The 9118-nt window shown below is 43.3% G+C and overlaps 1 long non-coding RNA gene across 1 annotated transcript in view; it reads right to left on the reverse strand.

Moving 5' to 3' along the window:
- The window catches only part of LOC109491243, a 31007-nt gene extending 22505 nt beyond the window's left edge, over positions 1-8502 (reverse strand). The window contains exon 1 of the long non-coding RNA XR_002144590.2: positions 8243-8502. This is a non-coding gene — a long non-coding RNA (uncharacterized LOC109491243). The remainder of the gene's footprint in view (positions 1-8242) is intronic.
- Positions 8503-9118: the final 616 nt, after the last annotated feature.

The raw sequence follows: 9118 nt of genomic DNA on the forward strand, positions 1-9118 counted from the left end.
GAACATGATCTATTCTTGAGAATGTTCCATGGGCATTAGAATAGAATGAGTATTCTTTGGTTCTGGGGTGTAGTGTTCTATATATATGAGGTCCAACTTGTCGAGTATGGCATTCAAAGCCTTTCATTCTTTGCTTAGTTTTTGCAAGGGTGTTCTATTTCTGATAGTGGGGTGTTGGGGTCCCCTACTATTAATGTATTTTTATCTATATGTCTCTTTATTGTGGTTAAGAGTTGGCTTGTGTATCTTGCTGCTCCCCTGTTGGGGGCATATATATTTATAATTGTCATATGCACTTGTTGGATACATCCTTTAAGAATAATATAGTGCCCTTCTGTGTCTCTAACTAAAGTCTTTAGTTTAAAATCCAATCTATCTGATATGAGAATTGCTACCCCAGCATTCTTTTGAGCTCCATTGGTGTGAAAGATGGTATTCCATCCCTTTACTTTTCAGTCTGAATGTATCTTTGGGTTCAAAATGAGTCTCTTGTAGACAGCAAATGGATGGGTCATTTCTTTTTATCCAATCTGCAACGCTGTGGCATTTTTTGGGAGCATTTAAGCCATTCACATTGAGACTGAATACTGAGAGATATGATTTTAATGATGCCATGTTGCCAGTAAAGTCTCTGTTTGTATCAGTTGTGACTTTCCATTCTGTATCACTCTTGGGGCCTTTTTACCTTTATAGAACCCCCCTTAATATCTCCTGTAGGGCTGGTTTCGTGGTTATGAAATTGGTTAATGACTGGCAATTCTGGAAGATCTTTATTTCTCCATCGATTCTGAATGACAGCCTTGCTGGATAAAGGATACTTGGCTGCATGTTTTTCTCTGAAAGAACTTTAAAAATGTCCGCCCCCAACCCTTTCTCTCATTCCAGGTCTGTGTAGACAGGTCTGACGTAATTCTGATACCTTTGCCTTGGTACGTTAGAAATTTCTTTGCCCTGGCCGCTTTCAATACTGTATCCTTGGATCTAATATTTGCGAATTGCACTATGACGTGACATGGCGTAGGTTTGTCATGGTTGAGCTTGGGAGGGGTCCTCTCTGCCTCTTGGACACAAATGCTTGTTTCCCTCACTAGATTAGGGAAGTTTTCAGCTACAATTTGTTCAAATATCTCTTCTAGACCTCTGTTTTTCTCCACCCCCTCGGGGATGCTGATGATTCTGATATTGGATCATTTCATTGAGTCAGTACTCTCCCGTAACCTACATTCGTGGGCATGGATTTTTTAAAGTCCAGCTTCTGTTTTCGTTTTTTCTTCCACTAACCCATCCTCCAATTCCCTAATGTGTTCCTCTGCCTCATTTACCCTGACCGTCAGAGCCTCTAGTTTTGACTGCATTTGGCTCAAAGAATTTTTAATTTCTGCCAGATTCGCTCTCATTTCCGCCCTTAGAGATTCTATATTCTCATTAATATTTTTGTTAATACTTTTTTCAAGTCTACACATCATCTTGACCATTGTTACTCTGAATTCCATTTCTGATAATTTGGTTATATCCATGTCCATTAGTTCTGTGGCAGAGGCCACAGACTCATTGTCTTTTCTTTGCTGGGTGGGGGGACTTCTCCTTCTCGTCATTCTGATGAGGAGAGGTTGTGGGGTCGTCCAGAGCCCAAATTATTGACCGGAACCCAGGCCATGCGCCCTTGTTTTATATGGACCTTAGGGATGTGGGCTTCTTGATTTTTCAGCCTGCCTTCTGGGGGAGGGGCCTGCCGTGCCGATACTCAGGCAACCCAGTTTGGGTAGAGTCTCCGTGTCCCCTGCGAGGGGGGATGGGGATGGGCACACTGTGAGCTGGTATTTCCAGGCTTTTGTTCTCTGGCAGCTTTCCCTGGCGGTTTGCTATGTCTTTTCTGAGAGTCAGAGCAGCAGTGGCCGAATTTCAGCCTCTGTCTCAGAACAGAGGGATTGCGGACCATTCTCCACTGATGTTCTGGCCACTTTAACTCTGTTTCTGTTGGTGCTGCTCAACCCTGCAGCATCCCCGGGATGTGCGCCCCACACCCGGCATCCCAGCCCTCGCTTCCAGGGCCGGCGTGTCTCTGTCCTTTGTGTTTCTAACGCTGCCAGCCGCCAGCCGCCCCCGCGCTCCCGGAGCTCCTGGTCTCAGTTTGCTTCCAGTGAGCGCACCGGAGTTCCATGAGAAGTCTGGTGGCGCATGCTCCCCGCTCATGGTCCCAGTCTGTTTTCTCGCAGGTGCCTATCCGCGAGTCCGTCCACTCCCCGGTGCAGGTGGCTACCGCTTCGCGGCACCCGAACGCGGCAGCTCCCTCCCCCTTCCTTTTATCTTCCAATATCTGTGCGCGGATTCACAGCTCCCCGCTTCGTACCTGAATACTCAGCACTGGAGATGTTCGTTTGTAGAGATCCAGATGTATCTTCCTGCGTCTCAGGCTGATTCCATGGATGTTCAGGCTGGTCTGGTACCTATCCAACTCGACTCAGGGGACCGGCTGAAAAAGGGGTCCCCTACTCCTCTGCCATCTTAACCCCTCCTCTAAGCTTTTAAAGTGTTTTAAACTTTCTGAGCTAGTTATAAATTCATGTATAGTTATAAGGTATAATAGAAGTTCTATATACCCTTCACTGGGTTTCTCTCAATGGTGTATTCTGGCATAACTATAATATAACAACCAGGAAACTGACATTGATACAATCTAATCTTATCCAGATCTCCTGTTTTGTTTTTTAAAAAAACAAGGTCAGTGTAACTCTGATACCAAAACTTGACAGATTACAAGAAAAGAAAATTATAGACCAAAAAGAGCTATAGGCCATTATTTCTCTTAATATAGATGCAAAAATCCTCAACAGGGGTGCCTGGGTGGCACAGCGGTTAAGGTCTGCCTTCGGCTCAGGGCATGATATTGGCGTTATGGGAGCGAGCCCCACATCAGGCTCCTCCGCTAGGAGCCTGCTTCTTCCTCTCCCACTACCCCTGCTTGTGTTCCCTCTCTCGCTGTCTGTCTCTGTCGAATAAATAAAATCTTTAAAAAAAAAGTTTCTTAAAAAAAATCCTCAACAAAATATGAGCAAACCAAATACAACAATGCATTAATAAAATCATTCACCACAATCAAATGGGATTTATTCCTGGGTTTCGAGGATGGTTCAAGAGTCACCAAACAATCAACATGATATGTCAAATCAACAAGAGAAAGGATAAAAACCATATGATCACTCCAATAGATGCAGAAAAAGCATCTGACAAATTACAACACCCACTCACGATAAAAACCCTCTGCAAAGGAGGTATAGAGGGAACATACCTCAACACAATAAAAGCCTTATATGAAAAAAACACACAGCCAACATCATACTCAATGGGGAAACCTGAGGTCAGGAACAAGACAAGGATGCCCACTCTCACCACTTTTATTCAACAAAGTGCTGGAAGTCCCCACCGCAGCAGTCAGACAACACAAAGAAATAAAAGGCATCCAGACTGGTGAGGAAGAAGTAAAACTCTATTTGCAGAAGACATGATATCATCTATAGAAGACCCTAAGGACTCCACCAAAAAACTATGAGAACTGATAAATGAGTTCAGTAAGGTCATAGGATGTAAAACGAATGTACAGAAATCCATTGCCTGTCTATACGCTAATAAGGAAGCAGCAGAAAGTGAAATTAAGGAAGCAGTCCCATTACAATTGCACCAAGAACAATAAGATACCTAGGAGTAAACTTAACCAAAGAGGTGAAAGACCTGTACTCTGAAAACTGTCAAATGCTGATGAAAGAAATTCAAGATGATGCAAAGAAGTGGAAAGACATTCCATGCTTATGGATTGGAAGAATAAATATTGTTAAAATAGCTATACCACCCAATGCAATCTACAGACTTAATGCAATCCCTATCAAAATACCAACAGCATTTTTTACAGAACTAGAACAAACAATCCTGAACTTTGTATGGAACCATCAAAGACCCCAACTAGCCAAAGCAATCTTAAAAAAGAAGGACAAAACTGGAGGTATCACGATTCCAGACTTCCCATTATATTACAAAGTGGTAGTCATTTTTAAAGAATGGTTCTGGCATAAAAATAGACACATAGATCAATGGAATAGAATAGAAAACCCAGAAATAAACCCACAATGATACGGTCAATTATTCATTGACAAAGGAGGCAAGAATACGCAATGGGAAAAAGACAGCCTCTTCCACAAATGGTGTTGGGAAAACTGGACAGCTATGTGCAAAAGAAGGAAACTGGACCACTTTCTTACACCACAAACAAAAAGAAACTCAGAATAGACTAAGAAGCTAAATGTGTGACCTGGAACCATGAAAATCCTCGAAGAGAGCACACACAGTCATTTCTCTGACATCAGCCATAGTAAGACCTTCCTAGCTAGGTCTCCTGAAGCAAGGGAAATAAACGCAAAAATAAACTATTGGGACTACATCAAAATGACAAGCTTCTGCACAGCAAATGAAACACTCAACAAAACTAAAAGACAAGCTACTGAATGGGAGAAGGTATTTGTAAATGGCATTTCCAATAGAGGGTTAGTATCCAAAATAAATGAAGAACTGATACAACTCAACTCCCAAAACCAAATAATCCAAGTAAAAAATGGGCGGAAGACATGAACAGACATTTCTCCAGAGACAACATCCAGATGGCCACAGACGCATGAAGATATGCTCCACATCACTCATCCTCAGGGAAATACAGATCAAACCCACAGTGACTATCACCTCGCACCTGTGAGAATGGCTCACATCAGCAACACAAGGAACAACAGGTGCTGGTGACATTGTGGAGAAAAGGGAGCCCTCGTGCACTGGTATTGGGAATGCAAACCGGGGCAGCCACTGTGGAAGATAGTATGGAGGTTCCTCAAAAAAATTAAAAATAGAGCTACCCTGCAATTCAGCAATTGTACTACTGGGTACTTACACCAAAAATTCAAAAACACTAATTCAAAGGGATTCATGGCTACGTTTACTGCAGCATTATTACAAACCACGGAAGCTGCCTACGTGTCCATCCATAGATGATTAGATAAAGACAATGTGGTGTATGTATGCAAGGGAATATTATTCAGCCATAAAAAAGGAATGGGATCTTGCCATTTGTGACAATGTGGATAGAACTAGAGAGTATTATGCTGAGCAAAATAAGCCCATCAGAGAAAGACAAATACTATATGGCTTCACCCATATATGGAATTTAAGAAACAAAACAAATAAAGGGGGAGAAGAAAAAAGAGACAAACCAAAAGACCAACTCTTAACTACAGGGAACAAACTGGTGGTTACCAGAGGGGACAGGCTGGGGGGATGGGGGGAGTAGGTGACGGGGGTAAAGAGTACACTCATTGGGACGAGCACTGAGTCTTATGTGGAATTGCGGAATCGCCATATTGTATGCCTGAAACTAATATAACCTTGTATGTTAACTACACTGGAATTAATGTAAAAATAAATAAATAAAGGAGGACAGGACCAGTATTACTGATTTTTCCTCTTGTCCCAAGCTCCTCACGCCCCAGCAGGCACGGATTCTGAGTGTCCACCATTTTCTCCCTCCCTAGCCGCCTTTTCCCAGCCACTGCATCACAGCCCGACCAGCTCTTCCAAATTCTCCACAAGACAGTGACTGTTCTCACTGCGCTGAATGCCAGCTCACAGGGCCACAGGCTCCTTCACCTGCTATTAAAGATGTAGTTTCTTTCTCCCCCAACGATCCACTAGGTCAGAAATCTCTGTGAGGTGAGCCTCTCACAGGTGCTTCGTGCACACGTTAGTGTCTGAGGGTCTAGGTTCTAGAACACTCTGTTCCTTTAGCTTTCTTGGCATGGGTACCCAAAAGTTCCTTTTTCCCTCAGCTGACAGAGAAATTGAATATTTCAAAAGGAACATAAACTAGAAGACAAAGGGGAAAGCAAAGATATTTTAATGACCGTGCAAAAGCGTGAAGACAGATGACTTTACAGAGCGCGTGCTTCTGCTAGAAAATTCGTACTGCGCCAAAAACGCAAGGGTTCCCGGATTACTCGGCTGCCTGGCACTTTCCTCCCTCAGTCCAATCTCTAAAAAGAAAAGTCTTCAGAGATGGTCTACAAAAGTGGTGTTCAGCGGCCACATAAGTTTGGGAAACACTGCATCATCTAACTTCCTCTTGAAAATGTAAAATTCACATCAGTATGTAAAACTCCAGCAATAACAATATTTGTTTATCTTCGCTTAACCTAGGATTTTCAAATGTTGTCCTAGCACAGAACCTTTTCTAAGTTAATCAAAAAGTTCACATAACCATCCTGAAAGGAGAGAAGAAACTAATCCAAGTAACTTTTTTTTAGGATTCTCTATGCAGTTTTCTTTTTAATTACTTTGCATTTTATATCAAATGTGGACATTTTTATGTATTTTTTAATTGTGGTAAAATACACCTAACGTAAAATGTATCCTCTTAACCCCTTTTAAGTGTACAGTTGAGTTTTCAGTTTTTTCACTTTGTTGAGCAACAACACGGTACCTTTTTTTCCCTCTAACGTGTATTTCCCTGCGACCAGCTTTGGAAGATAAGGCACAGAGGGTGGGTTGCCAGGCTGCCGTGGGTGAAGTTCAGTTCATCGGTCTGTACCTAGTCTGGCAGGAGACATTGGACCACAGGCACCATGACCCCTGGACTCTCTACCATTAGCAAGTCCTATGTCTAGGTTGGGGCTAATGTGCTCTGCTCCGTTTCAGAAACCTATTTCATCCTGTTCGAGCTTGTCACTCGGATACCCTATTCAGTTAGAAAGGAACTTCAGGTTCTTGTCTAATTTCAGTAGACAAGGAAACTGATGAATCCCAAACCCACCCCACCTTAGGTTTCACAGCCCCTCCCAGCCCCACTCCACCGTTCCACCAGAAGTTCTTCACCTCACTCAGGTAACTTCCTTTTTTTTTTTTAATTATGTTATGTTAGTCAGCGTACAGTACATCATTAGTTTTCCATGTCGTGTTCCATGAGTCATTGTTTGCATATAACACCCAGTGCTCCATGCACTACGTGCCCTCCTCAATACTCACCACCGGGCTAGCCCATCCCCCCACCCCCCTCCAAAACCCTCTGTGTTTCCTGGAGTCCATAGTCTCTTATGATTCATCTCCCCCTCTCATTTCCCCCCTTCATTTTTCCCTTCCTTCTCCTAATGTCCTCCATGCTATTCCTTATGTTCCACAAATAAATGAAACCATATGATAATTGTCTTTCTCTGCTTGACTTATTTCACTTAGCATAATCTCCTCCAGTTCTATCCATGTTGATGCAAATGGTGGGTAATCATCCTTTCTGATGGCTGAGTAATATTCCATTGTATGTATGGACCACAACTTCTTTATCCAGTCATCTGTTGAAGGGCATCTCAGCTCCTTCCACAGTTTAGCTATTGTGGACATTGCAGCTATGAACATTGGGGTGCAGGTGCCCCTTCTTTCACTACATCTGTATCTTTGGGGTAAATACCCAGTTGTGCGATTGCTGGATCATAGGGTAGTCTATTTTTAACTTTTTGAGGGACCTCCATACTGTTTTCCAGAGTGGCTGTACCAACTTGCATTCCCATCAGCAGTGTAAGAGGGATTCTCTTTCTCCACATCCTCTCCAACATTTGTTGTTTCTTGCCTTGTCCATTTTTGCCGTTCTAACTGGTGTAAGGTGGTATCTCAATGTGGATTTAATTTGAATTTCCCTGATGGCTAATGGTGTTGAACATTTTTTCATGTGTCTGTTAGACATTCGTGTGTCTTCTTTGGAAAAGTGTCTGTTCATGTCTTCTGCCCATTTTTTGACTTGATTATTTGTTTTTTGGGTGTTGAGTTTGAGTTCTTTACAGATATTGGATACCAGTCCTTTACCTGTAGTGTCATTTGCAAATATCTTCTCTCATTCCGTGGGTTGCCTCTTTGTTTTATTGACTGTTTCCTTTGCTGTGGAGAAGCTTTTTATCTTGAGGAAGTCCCAAAAGTTCATTTTTGCTTTTGTTTCCCAGGTAACTTCCTCTTTTACCTCTTTCATCTCTCCTCTTTCCTCCTCCCAGGGAAGGAGTTAATACTTTAAAAAAAAAAAATTCCTATGCCTAGGAACGCCTATTTTCCTAAGTGGATATTAACATTTGTAAGAGTTGGGGTACCCTAATACCTTATTGAGAGTCTGCACCAGGTTACATGGGTCCTCACCCTTCAATATTTTAATTGATAAGGAAAATAGGAATCTTACCAAATCTTCTGTGTATTATCAGATCAGATAGAGCCTGGCTTTCCTTCTTAGATGGGCAAAGATGCGGTGTGCACGACAAGCTGCTAAGGGGCTTCCCTAGGGGCGTCCCGTCATGCTGAGAGAGATGTGACCAACATCTCTGTTCTGAATGAGTGGCAGCGGTATGGTAACTGACCTCTGGGTACAATAACTGTCAGATAAGAAGCGTCCAGAGAAAGGGACAGCGGTGTACAGGCTGGGCCCAGAGCCTCCACGGTGGACAGAATGCCGGCACTAACTGAAGCGGGGCTGTGGGTGCAGGTGCGCGAGCAGGTGCGCGCACACGCGTGTGTGAGATGCAGAGCCCGCGCGCCCGGGTTCAGGACGCAGGCATAGTCCTAGGGCACCGGGGGGCTCCCCGCGTACCGCGGGTGCATGAGGGTGGAAGCCTCTTGGCCTAGGGCACTGACGTCAGTGTGGGATCTAAACAAAGACCCCCTCCAGTCTGCGGGGGTGAGAGCACTCGTGTAACACCGTGCAGTCTGGGGTGCCCCTTTCAAGCGCAGTGTAAACAACGTGGAGCGGTTTTTCAGGCGCATAACCAGAAGGGTGGGATGATGTGATGATGATTCACGTGGTAAAAGCGGAAGGGAGGGAAGATGGACAGCAGCGTCCAAGAAATTCGATTTTTGTTCTGTTTGCCTGCCAGGGAATGTAAGATAAGCAAGTTCCGAGGTCATTTGTCTCCTATCAGCAAGAAGCTGTGTTTCCTGTTAATGTATCTATTTATAATTATGGAAGCAATGTATGTTTATTGTAGGAAATTTGGAAATAGAATCTTAATAATAATAATTATTATTATTGTTATTATTAAGCATCTGCCTTAGGCTCAGGTCA

The sequence above is a fragment of the Ailuropoda melanoleuca genome, chromosome 1 (genome assembly GCF_002007445.2).
Source record: "Ailuropoda melanoleuca isolate Jingjing chromosome 1, ASM200744v2, whole genome shotgun sequence".
NCBI lineage: Eukaryota > Metazoa > Chordata > Mammalia > Carnivora > Ursidae > Ailuropoda > Ailuropoda melanoleuca.